General features: G+C 42.1%; 2 long non-coding RNA genes across 2 annotated transcripts; one reads left to right on the forward strand and one right to left on the reverse strand.

The window, feature by feature from the left end:
• Positions 1-3,276: 3,276 nt before the first annotated feature.
• Positions 3,277-15,942, reverse strand: LOC118237989. The gene is made up of 3 exons (XR_004769016.1): positions 15,249-15,942; positions 6,726-6,819; positions 3,277-3,530 (listed from the first exon to the last, which is right to left on the reverse strand). It is a non-coding gene; the product is annotated as an uncharacterized LOC118237989 (long non-coding RNA).
• Positions 9,714-13,554, forward strand: LOC118238534. Its single transcript, XR_004769017.1, has 2 exons — positions 9,714-10,594; positions 10,706-13,554. It is a non-coding gene; the product is annotated as an uncharacterized LOC118238534 (long non-coding RNA).
• Positions 15,943-16,823: the final 881 nt, after the last annotated feature.

Here is a 16,823-nt window from a genome sequence, read left to right on the forward strand (position 1 = left end):
GTTTTGGCTATCCAGAATTTTTTTTCCACATAAAGTTGAATATTTTTCTTTCAAGTTCTGTGAAGAATTGTGCTGGGATTTTGATGGGGGTTGCATTGAATCTGTAGATTGCTTTTGGTAGATGGCCATTTTTACTATGTTGATCCTACCTATCCAAGAGCATGGGAGATCTTTCCTTCATCCAGTAACTGAAGGAAACAGAAGCAAGGATTCACAGCTAAGCACTGAGCCAAACTCCTGGAATCTAGTTGTAGAGAGGGAAGAGTGATGAGCAAAGGGGTCAAGACCATGCTGGGAAACCCACTGACCATGGTCAGAAACAGCTGATCATAACAAGTGGGAGCTCATGGACCATAGTCTGACAGCTGGGGAATCAGTGTAAGACCAAACCAGGCCCCCTGAACTTGGGTGTCAGTTGGGAGGCTTGGACAGTCTACAGGGCCTCTGGCAGCAGAATCAGTATTTATCCCTAATGCATGAATGGGCTTTGGGAGCCCATTACCTATAGAGAGATACTCTCTCTCTGCCTAGATACATGGGGGAGGGCCTAGGTCCTGCCACAAATAATGTGACAGACTTTAATGATCCCCCATGGGAGGCTTCACCCTGCCTGAGGAGTGGATGGGGGTGGGGAGGTTGGTGAGGGGAATGGAAGGATGGGAGGGGGAGGAAACTGGGATTGGTATGTAAAATAAGATTTTCTAATTTAAATAAAAAATAGTTTTAAAAGGGACATAGCACATAAGGAAGCCACATAGCACACTTGTCCCCCTGTCCACTAAATCTGCAGGTGCCCAGACTCTGAGCTTGCTGTCCCCCAGAACCAAGGAAGAGATTTTTTGTTTTTGGTATATTAGAAGCTTGCCCAGCCTGTGGTCTTTTTTTATAGCAACCAAAATTGGCTAATGCAAGCTAAGAATAGATAATCAAAGGTGAATTTTCTGGAACTCCAGGCCGAGCTAGAGGGAGCAACTGAAACCTAGGGAGGAGAGAGAGAGAAATAATCCATAAGGTGAAGGGTTTGTTAAATGCAGGAGGGGCTGGCACTGGGGGCTGATTGACAAGGCAGAAGGAGGAGTGTGTACCGGAAGTTGTGCATAGTATGAAGGTCACAAGGAAGGCTACTGTGGTGGGAAATGTGAGGGCAGAGTGGGAGGGGCCAACAAAAGTCAGGGTGCTGGCTATTAGTGGGTACACTCGATTGGATACCAGAAGGACATTCCTGAAATGCTGTGTGAAAACTGACTTGCCCCAAACTACAAGCATGTTTAGTGGTATGTCAAAGAAAGGGATGTCTCTCGGGGAAAGGGCACTCGGGTAACTCAAATTCTAGTTCTCTGAATTAGTTCTTTTGCTACTCCAGATTTATGTTTCTGTAGATTTTCTGAGGGCCATGGACAACTGAATAAAACTGTTGGAAGAAAACCATTTAATTGTTTTAGTTTGGGGTGTAGCAGCAGTGAAGTACAGACTGCTCCCAACTGAAGGAGGCCCTGGCCTTTACATCCAACTCCTCGTCTTCCAAATGGGAAAAACAGAGAAAGTGTTCAAGAGTAAGTGGCTCCTGACTGTTAACTGAAGGCCTCTGCTCTGCTCACCCCAGAACTGACTGGGCATCAAGAGGTGGGACCCTGCAGTCCTCCCTTCCACTCAAAGCTCTCTCTGCATGGGCTTCACACTGGCTGGTGTGTGGTGTGCGGAGACACAAGTACACCACACAGCTCCAAAGGCCTGTAATGGTGCATTGGCCCTGCAACTCCTGCTTCCTGAGACTTGCCTAAAAGAATTCACTGTAAGACTCCGAGACAGAGGGGGAAAAAAAGTAACTGTTATTGGCTCACCAATAGCCAGGGACTGCAGTCATATATCTTACAGAAGGAGACAGATAATGCTAAGAGAAAAAAATCCATCTTCCAGAAAGCAATAAAGCTTTAAAAGTGAGTGTAGGAAAAAACACCACAGTCCAGTTTCTCTGCCGTTCTTACAGAATTTGTCAAGAATGACACCTTAAACTGATCCAAGTTTCATAGACCCTGGGAAACCACAAGTATGATGTGTTTGAAGATGCTGCATTCTCTAACAACGTGTCACTTTGCTCTGGCTTTCTCTTCTCTGCACACCATCTAACTTTGCTACTTGTCATTTCTCTTCAGTGATCCCACATGTATCTCTTGTGTGCTAGAAATGAGCGATATAACTGCAGAAAATGCATCAGGGGGAGAACAGAGAAGAAGGCAGAGGCAGGTGGATCTATGTGAGTTCGAGGCCAGCCTGATCTACAGAGTGAGTGATAGGACAGGAAAAAAAAAACTGGTTTTATTTTTTTACAAGATAAATTTTCTTTCTTTTTTAATTGAAAATATATTTTTCATACTCTTAATTCTGACTACAGTTTCCCCTCCCCCTACTTCTCCCAGTCGCCACTTTTACCCCCTCATCTGGACCCACACTCTTTCTGTCTCTCTTTAGAAAACAAACAGGCATCTAAGGGATAATAATAAAATTAAATAAGATAAAACAAAAACAAACAAATTGGAATAGGAAGAACAAACAGAAGAGGCAAAGAAAAAGCACATGAAACAGAGATAGATAGATAGATAGATAGATAGATAGATAGATAGGCACACATTCACACACACAAGAATCCCACAAAAACACAAAACTGAAAAGCATATAGTTACATAGCAAGGAGAGAAAGAAAGAAGGGAAGAGAGGAAGGAAGGGAGGGAGGAAGAGAGAAAGAAAATATGAAAGAAAAAAGGAAGAGAGAAATAGAGAAAGAAAGAAAGAAAGAAAGAAAGAAAGAAAGAAAGAAAGAAAGAAAGAAAGAAAAAGAAAGAAAGATACCCTGACTCAACATTATGAGACAAAGACCCTACAAAGATTCCTTTGAATTTGTTTTCTGTTGGCCATCTTCTCCTGGGCATTTGGCCTACCTTGAAGAGTTGTTTGTTTCCCCAGTGAGATTCCCTTGAAGAAAACTGATTTTTGATTTGTAAATGGTTATCAATTGGAGATTGCTTCAGGGTTAGGTACTAGAACTTCTTTCAGTTCTAGTACCTCATCTGGTGCAGAACTATGCAGGCCCTGGGCAAGCTGCCTCAGTCTCTGCAAGTTCATATGTGTGTTGGTCCTCGTGATTTAAAGGTCCTTGTTTCCTTGGTGTTGTGGGAAATTACTAATACGGAGTCAGGTAGAAATATAAGGGTATTTAATAGGGAATAGCCTTACTTACAGAGTGACCCAGCCAGCTGGCGTGGTAGAGGTCTGTACAGCAAGAAGCAAAGAGAAACCAAAACCGAAAACGCAGTCCCACTACGTCACTCTGACCACGCCCTCACAAGCCTGGTCAGGCACACCTGTAGCCAGCCTCTAAGAAGGCATGGCTACAGCTTTCCCTACACCTTGGTGTTATCCATCTCTCCCCTCATCCATAGGCTACCCTATGAGAGGGAATCTGTCTGTCTGTCCGCCATCCATCCATTGGTCCATCCGTCCGTCCATCCATCCTTCCATCCATCCATTTGTGCCTGTGTGCCAAAATATAAGGATGGAGGTCAGAACACAATGAGTAGGTTATCTCCAACCTGTGGGTTCCAAGAATCAAACTCAGGTTGTCAGGCTTGGCAATAGGCATCCTTACCTTGCTTTTCAGCCCACTCTTTCCTATTTTTCCTTCTTTTCTGCTTTAAATAGGTTCTCACAAACTATCTCAAACTGGGCTCAAATGTAGCAACCCTCCTGCCTCAGCCTCCAGAGTGCTAAGATTATTGGAGAACATTACAACATCTAGTTTTGTTTTCTTTAAAAAAATGTTAAGACTCTAATTTGTTTTTGAATAATGAACTTAATCCTTCTAAGGCTTAGAGATATGTTTGGAGAGATTTGAGGTTCCAGTGGATGACCTGGAAGTACATCAACAGCTCTAGACTGTGAGAGCTACAGAAATTGTTCAGTTTACCCCCAAGTCATTCTTTGCTTGACCTAAAGAAATTTCACCTTGTTATAACAGTACAAGACCTTGCTCTGCTTGCTATGCAATGGAAGGAAATTATTTGAAAGGCAATGTTCTGGTTGGAAGATGGTGAACCACAGAGCTGATCTGTGGTGATATTGATTTAGGAGTGGATTCTATAGGAGATGATTGATTGCACTCTAGTGAGTGCTGTCTGGAAGGTAAAGACTTGTGTTCAAATGATGTGCATTTGATCTCAACCACTTAGTCACAAGATGTGGTTTCATGTTCTTCAAATATTGAGGAGGAGGGTCATTATTTCCTCAGTCTATTCTTGTCCTTGTTTACTTTGACCATGTGCAGTTTCTGATGTATCATTTTACAATGAACAGGCTAGGGTGGGTGGATGTCCAGAGGCCCTGTTGCTGCCCAACAAACTCATGATAAGGAAGCAAACAGACCACACCTGGAGATTGTGAAAGACAAAGGTCTCCTGAAATTCAGCCAGGAGCTAGGCAGAAGATGAGCTCTTAACACATTTCCTACCGCACATGACCTTTCTCATGTTTTAAGAGCCATCTGTTAAGGACCACTCATGAGTTTTCTTGTGTTTTGAACACCAAGATACACTTAAAGAATTGTTCAACATCCCCACCCATTAAGGAAATACAAATCAAAATGACTGAGATACCATCTTACATCTATCAGAACAGCTAAGAACAAAAACACTAATGACAGCTTAATGTTGGAGGGGATGTAGAGTAAGGGGAACACTCCTGCACTTCTGGTGGGAGTGCAAGCTTGTACAGCCATTTTGGAAATTGATATGGCAGTTTCTCAGAAAATTGGAATCAATCTACCTCAAGACCCAGCTATACCAGTCTTGGGCATACACCCAAAGGATGTTCAATCATACCACAAGGACACTTGCTCAACTATGTTCATACCAGTGTTGTTCATAATAGCCAGAACATGGAAACAACCTAGATGTCTTTAAACCAATGAGTGGATAAAGAAAATGTGGTACATTTACACAATGCAGTATTACTCAGTTTTTTTTTTTTAAATAACATCATGAAATTTGCAGACAAATGGATGGAACTAGATAAAAATCATTCTGAATGATGTAACCTAGAACCAGAAAGACAAACATGGTAGTACGTACTTACTCATAAGTGGATATTGGGTATAAAGTAAAGGATAACCATGCTATAATCCACAGCCCCTGAGAGGCTAGGTAAAAAAAGAAGGCCCAAAGAGGGACACATGGATTTCTCTGTGAAGGAAAAATAGAAGAGCTCTCCTGGGTAAACTGGGGACTGGGGGTTGGGGTAGGATAGAGGGAGAAAGAGAGTAATGAAAGATGTCTTGATGGCAGAAGAGGGAGCATTTCAGGGTTAGGGAGAAACTTGGTACCAGGGAAACTCCCAAGAATCCACAAGGATAGCACCATCTATATCTGCAATGTGGAGATATACATGCTGAAAGGAAGAAATTGCAAGAAACTGTTCTTTAGTCCTTGGACCCTGTCTTGACCTAAGGTACCATATTTACCAGGATAATTACAATGCTACTTCTACTGCTGAATTGTTGCTACAAAACACAACTAATGTCTGTGGGGCTATTAGGGAGAGTAGAGGTTTACCACCAAATTTGAAAATGAAAACATCAAGAATGAAGAAAGGTGACATAGTAATTGCCAGAAAAGGTGATATTCTTCTCTTAGCATGGAAAGACAAGTGGGTTGTCCAAATGATGTCAACGATCGATGACACTTCTGTCTTGACAACAGGGGAAAAATAGAAAAATGGGAGAGAATATTGTAAAACTACCTGCATCAAGGAATGCAATGCCCACATGAAAGGTGTTGTGGATCAATTTCTTTTCTGTTGTTCCATTCAAAGGAAAATGATGGCATGAACAAAAAAGGTAGTGCTGTACCTTATGAACTGTGGAGTTTTCAATTCATTTAGAGTGTACAACATCCTCAATCCACAAGCAAAAAATGGAGTGTAAACAGTTTCTGCTTTTGGTAACAAAAGACTAACAACAAATGACAATAATTAAGGCTCTCTGGAACCATAGACAAGTCTGTCCAGTCCTTCCCCTGGGAATGCAAGTAGAGCACTCTAAAGATCCACCCAAAATGTTGTCAGGTGATACAAAAGCAGCAAGAACCTACGTGTATTCCAGTGAGTGGAAAGAAAAACTTTGCTAGGAGAGCCTACAGAGTTTGTGCCACCCATGGATAAAGGAGTGAATCTAGATACTTATGTAATTTTTGGTCCCTCTTCCTAGAGAGGAAAATGTTTTAATCAGTGCCATACATTTTAAATGTACCAGGAACTTTAATTGTTTAATTAGTCATTTCATTGTTCAACTGTTTTTATAAGTAAAAAAGTTATTGAAAAACAAATTCAAAATGCATTATGATATGCAATTATGATGATTTAAATAACATTCAGTTTGCCCCAAAACATGTGATTCCTGGCATATGTCTTAGAGATTTCTACACAGTATGAAATGTGTTATCACTCGGCTTCACTATGAACTCCAGGCTTAGGATTAGCTGTGACTCAAAATGAACTTTGAACCAGTATCTGGAGTTCTGTTTCTTACTTATAGATTCCAGATACCTTTGTCTCCATGAATTTTCCTCCCTGTCTCTTTAGCTCAGGAATTCTCCTATAGTCTTCTAAGGAGTTTCTTCCCTACAGAACTTCCCACTAATGAACTCCACAGCTAGAGTCAATGCAGCCCTAACACTCACCTCCCTTGTCTCCTTTTCATCCAATAGCATCCCACTGACCAGTGTTTAGAATGAGGTACTGAGCATATCTCCCCCGCAGCAGCCCATGGGCCCCCTGTAAGACAGATCATAGTCTAGGTCTCAGAGAAAGACTTAATAAATACGAAACAATTGAAACAATTTCTTAGCTCTTATCAGATCACAGTTGAATAAAACTAGAAATCAATAATAAGAGAAATCACAAAAGCTACACAAACACTTGGCGTCTGAACAGTATGCTGCTGAAAGACTGGTTGTACATCAGTAAAGAAACTGGGAGGGAATTATAAAATTATAAACGAAAATGAATGCATAGCCTACCAGGACATATGAGATACATCTAAGGCAGCTCTAAGAGGAAAGTTTGTAACTGTGAGTGCTTGTGTTAAAATGTTAGTGATAGATCCAATAAATAACCCACTGTGCACCTCAAAGTCTAGGGGAAAAATACACAGAAGATAAACCCCAAAGCAGTTGATAGTAAGAAATAACAAAGATCAGATCAAATCACCACAGAAATCAATGAAATAAAAGCGAAAAGAACAATGCATAGATCCATCAAAGCATTAGTTCTTTGAAAAACTAAACAAGGCTTTCAAGCACCTGCCCAATATAACCAAAAAAAAGTAAAGTTTAATATGACAAGGGGAGGGTGTCACAACAGGTTGCCACAGAATTCAGAGGGTCACTAAGGAATACTTTGGAAACTCATACTTTAAAAACCTGGAGAATAAAGACAAAATGGAGGCATTCCAAGACACTTAAAACTTCCTTTACGATTCCACCTGGCCCCAGTCAGAATGGCTGGGAAAGCAAATACTGGCCAAAAGATGAAGAAAGAAATGTATAAACTGTCATCAGGGTGTCAACTAGTCTATCCAGTCTAGAAGTCAGTTTGGGGGTCCTCCCAAAGCTATAGACAGAGATAACCTGTGACCCAGTTACACCACTCCTAGCTTTATACTCCAAGGATTCTAAGTCAGCATCCCACAGAGACACGTGTGTGTGTGTGTGGGGGGGGTAAAAATAGAAAAGGGACCATAGAAAAGGAAGAAGAGTAAAGAAGGAGAGACAGGGGACCGAAGGGGAGGATGGAACATGAACGCACAAGGTGGGACTATGGAGGGTCAGGAAGGGACCAGGGAGACAGGAGAGGTGAATGGGAGAGGTGTAACAAGAACACAGCATAGTAATTTGAGTATGGCAATGTGACAGTGAAACACATGTCATTGCACGCTAACCAAAAACTTAATAAAATAAAACGAAAATAAGCCACGTAGTCAGAATATTTTGTCAAGCTAAAAGTCATGGTGAGAATATATGTTTATTATTATAACAGTCCAATCACTTGTTGCAGCAGGCAGCAGAATTTCCAACTTTAGATGTTTTACAATTGTGCAATCTTTCCCCAGTTGTGGTTGAGAGCTTATTTTAGCTATGAGCCACAGCCACCGATAAGTGCTGAGAAGTGTGGGCAGGCGAGGCCCTGTCTGGGTCCCTCACTATAGAGCAACAGAGCATGCAAACACATGAATTTATTGGGAGCACATGGGCAGGGGTGCCTCTTGGCTGAGAGCTGAAACTCAACACTGACTCAGCAGGACCCAGAACCAAAACACATGCTTGTGACTTCCACCGTCCAGCCCCAGTGGATGTGTCTCTTTATCTCTTGCCTTGTACTCGTGAGTCAGAATGCTGCAAACCATCTTAGTCTGAATGCTGGAAGATTTTGGGTGATGATTGCAGACAGATACTACTTTGAAGTGTTGGGAGTATTTGAACATTAGAAGTAGTGAGAAAATACAAGACAAATTAATTAGCTTGCCAAATTCTTCCTGTCAAGGGTCTGGGATATAAAAAACTTTTACTGATCATTAATCATTTATCAATAGCATAGAAAATTACTTTATTTTTAATTTAGTTTTTATGTGTATGCATTTTGCCTGCATTCGTGTATGTATGTGTGATGGGGAATGTACTGTGTATGTTTATCTTATTGATTGTTAAATAAAGTTCTGTTTGGCCAATGAAATAGCAAGTTAGACAGTACTAGGAGTCAAAGAGGATTCTGGGAAATGTAGATCAGTGATCCAGGCAGGAAGTGACATAGTAAGGAGACTCATATCTAAGCGAGGAAACAGGAAGTGTCCCCTTTTTCCCGTTTGCCTCCTCCAGCGGAAGAATGTGAGCCACCGACAAGGAGGGACGCCAATAAGGCATCCGATAAGATAAGTCTTATAACATATATAGATTTATGATAATTAAGACTGAGCTAGCAAATGAGAATCCTAGTCATTGGCCAAGCAGCATTATACCTAATATGTCTCTGTATTATGTTGTCCATCCACACGGCGGGCAGAACTCGGGCGGCTGGCAGAGACTGCCCACATGGCAGTGGGGCTCGGGCAGCCTTTGGTGGAAAGATTTATCATAACGTGTGTGTGTGTGTGTGTGTGTGTGTGTGTGTGTGTGTGTGTGTGGTAAAAAGAAGGCATTGAATCCCCTGGAACTGTAGTTACCAGTTGTGAGTCACCATATGTGTGCTTGGAACTGAACTAGGGTCCTCTGCAAGAGCAGCAAGTGCTCTTAACTGCCAACCCATCTCTCCAGCCCTAAATGTTTATTTTCTTGCTTCTCTTGTTTCAATTTGTTTTCCCTAAGGTACCTATAAAATTACTATAGTGTTTGCAATAGTCAGCATAGCAACTGAAGAATGCTTGGGGATATTTTAATAATTGTGTTTGTGTGCATGCAGAAGTAGCCATAGCATGAATATAAAGCCATGTTCCCTTTACCTCACCAGTAAGACAGATGCTGAGTCTTAGAGTTATAAGTAGGCTAGAGTTAAAAGTATTTGTCTATTTTATAAGACAATGAACTTATATAAAGGCAAATTGTTATAATTCCAGAATCATTTCAACACTTTAATATTTTATATTGATAAATTATATGTATACTTACTTAATTTCAATATATAATTTTAATATCTCTGAAAAATAAAATTTCAGAAACATGAAGAATAATTTAGTTTTAAAGTTTAATTTTACTAGATATATCCAGATCTGTATACACTGAATGTTGTTTTAATATTTTTTAATCATTTGTAACTGATACAGATTGAAACAATGATAAATATAGAAAATAAGAAAGTGTAGTCTGTGTGCATGTATGCATTTGTGTATGTGTATTGTGTATGTGTACCGTGAATGTGTATCTGTGTGTTTTGTGTAAATCTGTATGTGTGTGTACACATTTGTGTTTGTGTATCTGTGTGTGCACGTTTTGAGTACATGTATCTGAGTGTGTATATGTACATATTTGTGTGTGTGTGTGTGTGTGTGTTGCTGGGGGCTGAGCCCAGGGCCTCCTACATGCTGAGCAAGTTTTGTACTTCAAAGCTGGATCTCCAGCCATCATTTTACTGGTTTTTTTTGAGATAAGGTCACAGTAAGTTGCCCTGCCTACCTTTAAATTCACTGTGTAGCAAGTTGGCCTTGAATCTTTGATCCACTTGCCTTGACCTCCTGAATAAGTAAAATACAGCCCTACGAGCCTAGCAGTATCTCTGATGGGGAAAACATGAATATCATGATGAAGATGCAAATCTGTCAAGACAGGAATATTTGTCAAGGAGAATTGCCCTGATTTGTGACTGAAACTGAAACAATTTCAAAGGATCGACTTGGTTTTGGCTCACAGTTTCAGAGGCATCAGTCTATGGTCAGCTCAGCCATTTCTAGTGCCATGCTAAAGCAGAGCATCATCCCATGGTAGAGCTGCTCACATCAGGACAGCTAGGAAGGAGAGGGAGAAGAAAGGAAGGAGGGAGGAAGAGAAAGACAGAAGACAAGGTATGTTTTTTTTTTTTTTCCTAGCTGTGACCCAGTGTCTGGTTATGCACCTCCTCAGGCCCCAGCTCCCAATAATACTAAGATGATATATCATGTTATGTACCCACTCAGGTCGGAGTCCTCAGGAGCAAATCACTTGTCAATGATTGGATTTACCAGATAAGGACCAAGCTGCTAACATCGCCTTTGGAGATATACTTTATATACAAGCCATAACTGTTTCTATGCAACTGTCTCTATTGTAACTATGTGTTCTCATATTGGGCAAAGTGGGGACTATAGAAGGACTGATTGAGGTTGCTTATTTCCTGGCCTGCTAATTATTCTTCTGCAAGAGGGCTTCCTTTTATGCACCAACCATCCTGTGGCAGGGGCTGAAGGCAAGTAGGCTTGACTTTGAGACGGGACTCCAGCCAACAAAAGACTTAGCCCCAGCAGGGCCACTGAGACAGACATCTATCCCTACATGGATGCCAGAGTCTGTCATGAGGTGGGTTGGGTTATGAGTGTGGTGGGAGGAAAAACAGGTATGATTCACCTGTCCTATTTCCTGCCCAAGGGCCTCTGGGCTACACCCACAACAAGCTTGTATGCTGACTCCCCAGAGCTGCTTGTAGCCACTCTTAGCATATTTCCCACACAGGCTCAGATTGACCCAAGTTCAGAGCTAGTGGAAAACATCATTGACTCCTGCTTAACAGGGTAGGAGACAAAAAGTAATCGGGATATTTTTATCTGCCCCATGTGATTAAGAATAGTCTTCATCCGCAGTGATGTTTTGTAAACAGTTTAGTCATAAGCACCTCACTAGGCATGTCTGCCAGGGCAAAATTTATGGTCTGCCTATGATCGGTTTTGCTGTGTTACTTCGGCTGAACCAAGATTTATGTGGTGTTGTCTTCATGCCAATCGCCAAACTAGGCGCTGGGCAAAATTTAGGAAGGAGACTCTGGCTATGAGTTTTTAATGGACTGCTTTCAGCTGTGTGAGGAAATTGTGTATGTGAAGAACAGCTACAGAAACAAATCAGAGAAGCAGACAAGGAGCCGGGGTCATTCATTTAGCTAGCGGAGAGTGCCTCTCTCTTACCTAAGCAATCATCCCAGTGAACCTCAAGCTGATTACTGTCTGTTCCACAATGAAATGTTGATGCTGGGTACAAGTGATCGAAGGACCCTGGACTACAGGAAGGATGAACTGTGCTGCATGCTGCGTTCTTGTACCCTCCCCCAGCCTCTAGGCCAGTGATTGCACCTTGGCTGTCCAGCACCAACACTAGGACAGCTCTTAACAATATTGTTGCCCGAATCCACTGGAGCCCAGTAAGTGACATTGTCTTGGACACTGAATGCTGGCACATTCTCATTGTTAAAGCTTCCCAGATGATTGCAATGTGTAGCCAAGGCTGGCATTTGCTAAGCTGGCTAGCAAGCTATTGGTTGCATGGTAATTGCTCAGCAAACATTCAGTAAACTGAACTTGGGAACAATTAATTTTTTCGCAGGTGCCACTCCAAAAGAAAAACAATGAGGAGCGAGCTACCCCCCTTATAATTGTTGAGCTGCAGACAGAACCATTTGTCTAGCACTGCAGCCCCTCTGCTATGAAATGGTATGTGTTTGGAGCAGAGCAGTGGCCAGTATTCATCTCTGCTGGGAAGCAGTGAGGCTGCAGTGTGGCTAAGGCTTTTTTTTCCAGCTTTGAGTCCAGCTTTGAAATCACTGCTGTTTTAAAGTTGTACTGCATTATTGCCTTTTGCAGAACAAATAGCCCCAGTTCAGATTCTCCCATTTGTCTACGATAGAAGCAGCTTCCTTTGGTACCTGGGGGAAAGTTTGGCTGTTTGGCCCTGGCAAAGGAATAAGAAAGGTTGTTCTCGGTAGATAAATGCACTCTAGGTCACTCAGTTCTTGTACTTTACATTTTTGCCAAAATATGGGTCTAGAGTTAAGGTTAAAATATAAATGAGTTAGATAAGCTGCATTATCAAAATAATTACAGTGAGTAAAAAAACAGATGGATAGATAGGTGAATGACCAAGTAATAACTTAGACCCCTGTAGTTGCCCCATTGGCTCTGTAATGCCAAACTGATGCAAGGTGCAGCCTAGTATACAAGTGACAGGGTCAAAGACGCTAACACCAAGGTTCCAGGGAAAAGGCAAGAAGGCCAGACAGTGAGGGGTAGCATTGGAGTCACTGAAAGAGACCCGGAGGGGCTGAATTGTAAAGTGGTGATGGCGAAATCTAAGTTTCAGTAGAGACCCCAGGATTGAGGAAAGCTACAGGCCCTGAGTGGAACTGGTCCCACAGAAAGGCCACATGTGACACAAATGACTGACATATGGAAGCAGGTTACACAAATGTTGTAGAGCCAATGACGCCACTATGTTTGCCAGATGCTGGATGAGGAGTTAAAGGTTTGGTGTTCGCCTTGCTGAGTTTCAGCCTTGCTTTGGCACAGTTTTTCCTTCCTGTTTTTCTCTTCCTTCCTTTGGGAGTGAGAGTGTGTATGTCACTATGAATTGGAAGCTTGTAACTTAAAAAGGATTTCACAGGGGTTCACAGTGAAAAGGCTGAATTAAAACTTTGGTCTCTTGATCAATGTTGGGACTGTTAAAATTTTAGGGCTCTTAAATTGGAACTGAATGTATTTTCTTTATGAGGAACCTGTGAGACTATGAAGGCCACAGGTAGAATGTTATGGTTGGAGTGTAAAGTATCTCCCATGGGCTCATGTGTCTGAACATTTGGTTCCCAGCTAATGACCCTGCTTGAGAAGGTTACGAAACCTTTAGGACATGGTACACAACTGATAGATGTTGATATCAGTAGTGTTCCTTGGGGATTTTAGTGATGCCCAAGGACTCTTCTTCCTGATCAGTGCTATGTGAGAAGCCACCACTGCAAGTTTCCACCATGCAAATTCCCACCACTGCAGGCTCCCACCACTGCAAGCTCTCACCATATAAACTCCCTCCACTGCAAGCTCCTGCCATGCAAATTCCCACAACTGCAAGTTCCTACAAATCAACCCAATCTAGTTGCTATACGGTTCCAGGCATGGTTATCTGAATCCTCTGAAACTATAAATCAAAGTAAATACTACTCATTAAAGAGATTTGGGAGACCTGGGTGGGTGGGAATAAGAAGACAGGGAGAGGGAGAGTAACTGACTGTCTTTGTTAAGTGTGACATTCCCCGTTGCTGTTGAGAATATCATTCCCCAAATTTCTAGTCACCATCAGGATTTCCATAGATTGGGTTCCAGGTCATTGGGATTAATTAAGATCTGAGTTTACAGTAGGTAGTCCCACATTATGGATCACAGAGCCAGCTCAGGATGCCTAAAGCCTTAAATTTTTAAGACAAAATAGTCATGGTGCTAACATGTATTCCAAGAATGTCTCCTAGACCAGAATAGAAAGATCCCATGGTTCAGGAGTCAGGAAGCCAGTAGAAAGAGCTCTCCATCCCCTACCTGTGCTCTGAAATGTTCAAATCACTGGGTCAACAACAGGGAGGTCCCTTAGCTACCTATTTGCTCCTCTGGTAGTAACTTTGGTTTCTTTGTATGACATAAGCTTTCTGGTAACCACTTAGTTTATTATAGCACCTGCCATTCTCCACAGCCAATGGAGACTGTTTTCAGTGGGTGGGAGACTAAACATGTATTGAATAGGTTCGTGATGGATATAAGAATGGAGTGTTAGCGGATGACTTGGGAAAGCAGATGACACACTTGAGAATTAACTACAGCAGGAGAAGGGCATTGGGAACATAAAAATGGAAGAGCATTAGAAAGGACAGCGAACACTGTATTAAAACAACATAACAGGGCTGTGAAGGAAAAGAGAGACTTCCCTTCAGAGCTTGAGAAAGAATTTCATTAAAAGGGGCAGCTTAAAGAACGAAAGAGCTGCAGGATGGGATGGGGAAAAAGCAGGGGTCAGGTACCAGGATGGGCCATAGTTCCAGGCTATAAAACCACAGCACAGAACTTCCTAACTCTCTGTCCCAGGAAGGAAGTGAAGAGGACATGGCTTGATTTCTCCAAGCTGTGAAATACAACCTCTTAGAGTAACCAGCATTGAAAGGGGACAGGCCTATAATATATCCATTTGAATTTGGTGTCTTAGTCTGCTTTTTCAATTCATTTTTTTTTCAGAATTTCCCATTGGACAGTGTGCCAATTCTTAAATTGTGTATACTTGGGAAACCCATCAGCTGGTCTTAGCCTAGTAAGAACTAATCTCATTGAATTTCTTGCCCTTCTTCATCTGAGAGGAGAGGAGGAAAGAAGCCAGAGGGCAAGGAAGATATTAGCAAACCATGTTTATTTCATGGCTGTGTTTAAAGCTGTTGCCACCAGATTCCACTGGAAAGGAAACAGGTTCACTGTTAGCTACAGATAACTCATGAGCAAGTTTACTAGAAAATTTTACTAGTCCCCTGGTGGTGGCACATGCCTTTAATTCCAGTATTCAGCCAGCAGAAGCAGGTGGATCTCTGTGAGTTTGAAAGCCAGCCTGGTCTACCAAGTGAGTTACAGGACAGCCAGAGATACACACAGAGAAACCCCTGTCTTGAAAAACAAAACAAAACAAAAATTTTAGAACAAGCTGAAACCTCTATTTTGATAAAGGTTTCTTTACCTGAAAACATTTACCTCCTCCACTCTTCTCTCCCTCTATGGCTCATCATACTGCAAAGTTGCTCACTCACGATTATAGCCAGGCATCTTCAGCTACATGTCTTCATTTCCATGGTGCATCATTTCATGCACCATCAGGCCTTCAGGCAACATACCCAGTGCATGACCTTGCTTGTGGGAAATAGGAAGAAGAAGTGCTCTGAGTCATACTTTTCTAAGCTGTTTCTGACTACAAAATGGGGAAAATTCCTTTCCCAAGCTTCCAGGCAGAGTCTCCACACATCTTCAGCCAGAGGAAATGTGTGTCATCCTAGCAGCCAGGAGCCCTGGGGAAGGCAAGACCCTGAAGGCCGTGGAGCAAAGTCATGAACCACTTGGAACTGAGAAGATACAGGGCAAAGGATTCTTAGCCCTAAATGACCCTAAATCCCAGCTCCATTCATTCCAGGCTGATGTTCTTGGGGAAAGTCTCTCCCCTCCCCAGCTTCACTCTTGGCCTGTAGAACAGTCTCCACCAGCTGCTCCACATCTCAGTTAAAGGTGTTAGTTTCTGCATTACGGGCATAGTTCCGCATCCCGTAATTTTTCTGAAACTATGGCCCTGTGAGTGATTTAGACACCATTATCATGTGCACTTCTGTGATGATAAAACCACAGAGGCTAGCTATGGTCTGATACCAACTTTGCTTGCTGAGTCATTGGGAAGTCCAACTATTGTGGTGTATGTGGAAGGGCTTGGAAACTAGTGATTTAAAGATGACAACAGAGGAAATTGACAACCTCAGGATTTCAGAGTCAGACAGGACTGGCTGCGTGGCTGGTGGTGGAGAGCTTGGAAAGATGCTTCCCTGAGCTTCAGTTAACCTCCTTTGGGAGCAGACAAGATCATGGTATCTCCTTCCTGGTGTGGTAATACGAAGAAGGATCAATTCTTTTCTTGACACTCTCAGCATAGTAGCAGTATTTCATCTGCACGTATGTGGGCCATTCCTCATGACAGGAGCATGATTTTGAGGCAGGGTAAAAAGACAGGGAACATTGAGGCATGCCAGGAAAGGAAAATTGCCCATTGTTTCTGGGCCTAGCTTGCCTGTCCAACTGATGGTGTCAGGAAACTGATAAAGTCAACATTATCTACTGAGGAACCCATGTTTGTCTAGAGACATCTCCAAGAGTGATTCTGAATGTGGCAAGTAAAGTGTTGTCTGTGGGCTCCCCCCTCTCTTGGCTAAGTCTAAACAATGCCCTTCATAAGTCCACTTTACAAATTTATTTATTAAAGAAGATTCTTTAACTTTTTTCTTTCTTTTTTTAATTAATTCTTATTTTACATATCAATCCAAGTTCCTTCTCCCTCCCATCCTCCCATAAACTACATTTTGGGGCTGGTGTTAAAATAAAAGAGAGGCTTCTTAGCAACCTTTACAGATGTAACTTGAAGGCCACCAAACTCCTATCTGTATCTGTTGTAAAGAAGCCTAACTGTGACTCTCCCTGGAGAAACCCATCCCACCGTTGGGTGTGTCTACTATTCCTTCCCTGGTGTCTTTTTCTTTTTAACCTGCTTAGATTTACA

The sequence above is a fragment of the Cricetulus griseus genome, chromosome 3, assembly GCF_003668045.3.
Source record: "Cricetulus griseus strain 17A/GY chromosome 3, alternate assembly CriGri-PICRH-1.0, whole genome shotgun sequence".
Classification (NCBI taxonomy): domain Eukaryota; kingdom Metazoa; phylum Chordata; class Mammalia; order Rodentia; family Cricetidae; genus Cricetulus; species Cricetulus griseus.